A 2,782-nucleotide genomic window follows, 5' to 3' on the forward strand; every position below is an offset into this window, starting at 1 on the left:
ATGTGGGATCCTCCCATACCGGGGCGCGAACCCGGTTCCCCTGCATCGGCAGGCGGACGCGCAACCACTGCGCCACCAGGGAAGCCCCCTATAGTCAGTCTTGAAGTCAGGTCGTGTTTGTAGTCTGATTTTGTCCATCTCCTTCAGTTTTGTTGGCTAGTCTGGGTACTTTGCTTCTACATATAAACTTTAAAATCGGTTTGTCAACATCCAAAAAAAATGACTTTCTAGGATTTTGTTTGGGATTACACTGAATCTATAGATTAAGGAAGAACTGACAGGTTGATAATATTTACTCTTTAATGCATAAACATGGACTATCTCTTCATTTATTTTGTTCTTTGATTTCTTTCATCAGAGTTTTTGTAGGTTTTTTATATTGTTCTTGTACATTTTTTCTAGATTTATATCTAAGTACTTCATATTTGAGGGTGTTAATGTGAATAGTATTGTGTTTTTTTTCTTTTTTTTGTGGTACGCGGGCCTCTCACTGTTGTGGCATCTCCTGCTGCGGAGCACAGGCTCCAGACGCACACAGGCTCCAGACGCGCAGGCTCAGTGCGTCTTCATTTTTATTTGCTGTTTAAAATTCATGATGTGACTGTCTCTTTTAATTATATATATATATGCATATATGTGTATATATATATATTCTGCTCAATACTCAGAGGACATTTTTCAATATGAAGAATTATATTTCTTGAACATTTTTAATGGTTTCCTTTTTTCCATTTAAAAATATACACTTTGTGGATATTAGACTTCTTTATTTTATGTATTTTTGTTTTTGTTGTTTCTCACATTTTCTTCTTGTGACTTTTTAAACAGCATATTGATAATTTCTATGAATTTATCATCCAGATTAATTAGCCAGTGGCATGCTGTTTGTTTTCTGGTTGCAATATAAATATAAGTCACACCAAATCTGCTAATTGTGTGTTTTTTAATCCTCACTAGTTTGTTGAATCATTCTTTTATCTCCTGCAGTCAGGTTTCTTGTTCCGTTATTTTAGCTTCTTTCATATGGTAATTTTTCTTATCTTTTTCTGATGACCTCATTGCTGATCTATATTAGTAATAAAGAATTGATTTGGATAATTCACATTTCTAAATTTGTTTTTCCTGATCAATATCTCCTAGAAGTAAGAATGATACATGAATTCTGTGCAGCACCATGATGTAAAGAATGCGTGCTATGGGCTAACTTGTGTCCTCTCCAAATTCATATGACAAATTCCTAAGTCCTAACTCCTAGTACCTTGGAAAGTGACTGTATTTAGACATACAGTCTTTAAAGAGTTAAGTTAAAATAAAGCAATTACTTTGAGCCCCAATCCAATATGAGTGTTGTCCAACATGAGAAAAGGACATTTGGATATAGCCACTTATGGTGGGAAGACAATGTGACACAGAGATGAAGTGCCATCTACAAATCAAGGAGACAGGCCTCAGAAGAAACCAACCCTGCTGACACCTTGATCTCAGACTTTTATCCACCAGAATTGTGAGAAAATTAATCTGTTGTTTAAGCAGCTAGTCTGTGATATTTTGTTATGACAGTCCTAGCAAACTAATACATATGGCTTTAGGATTTGCAAATGAGCAGTTTCTGCTTATGTGTCTTCCCAAAGCAAAGGTAAGAGGATGTAAAGTGGCATTCTTCTGATTGCTCTGAAAATCATTATTAAATTCCACAAATTAGAAATTTTGCAAATAACATTTGCTAATATGAAAATGCAGTACAACTAGAAACAAATGACAAAAAAAATACCTGATTGGAAATAAGAATCATTTTTAAAATAATTCTTGAGTCAACGGAAAAATAAACCAAAATTACAGAATTTCTAAAATAAAACTTTTATAGAAACTCTTTACATCAGCATCTTTATGAAAGATCTAGAAGAAAGTAAATGCACTAAATATGCAACTCATAAAATTAAGAAAAGATCAACAAAGAAACCAAAAGACAGTAAAATGAACGAAATCGTAAAAAAAAACAAAAATAACTGAAAATCAATGAACTAGAAACAGAAAAAAATAGTAAAGCAAATAAATCCAAAGTTGTTTTTAAAAAATGAACAAAATAGACAATCTAATAACTAACAAATGAAGGGAAAGAAAAACTGTGAAAAAATAAATACCTAAAATAAGACATGGCAAGAAGAAAATAACTCTCAAAACAGTGAAAATTTTAAAAAAATCATGAAGCCACTTTCCAAATTTCATACCAAAAATTTTGAAATGTATAATTTTCTAGGAAAACTATAATTTCCCAAAACTAACCTCCAGGAAGGAGTTTTAAACAACTCAGTTTTTATACAAGAAATAGAGAATATTATCAAAGAGCCAGCCCCAAATAAGCACTTGACCTAGGTGATGCTTCAAGGATCAGATAACAGTGTTACTTAAACCTCCCTAGTGAATGAGGGGGTGGGGTTGGGGAGAGGAAATCTTCCAAGTTCCTTTCATGCAGTCAGCTTTCCCAGCTCTTTCTCTGCATGTTTTCAGCTCTGTTTCTGCTCTTCCTGATCTATTCTGTAGTACAAGGTCTGGGGCCTCACAAACCACAGTTCCCAAACGCCCAAGGCAAATTATCTCCAATTATGTTCTACAAATGGGGTGCACTAGTGGAAATTTTGTTGGAGTGGGAAGTGGAGAAGTGATTCTATTATCCCTCTTTTTTTTTCATGGTGTTTCTGGCTTCAAGAACAGTAGCAACAACAACAGTGTTCATGATGGTTTGAGTGGCTTATACAGCTGCAAACAGTAACAGGAGCCTGGA

Source organism: Physeter macrocephalus, chromosome 10 (assembly GCF_002837175.3).
Source record: "Physeter macrocephalus isolate SW-GA chromosome 10, ASM283717v5, whole genome shotgun sequence".
NCBI classification, from domain to species: domain Eukaryota; kingdom Metazoa; phylum Chordata; class Mammalia; order Artiodactyla; family Physeteridae; genus Physeter; species Physeter macrocephalus.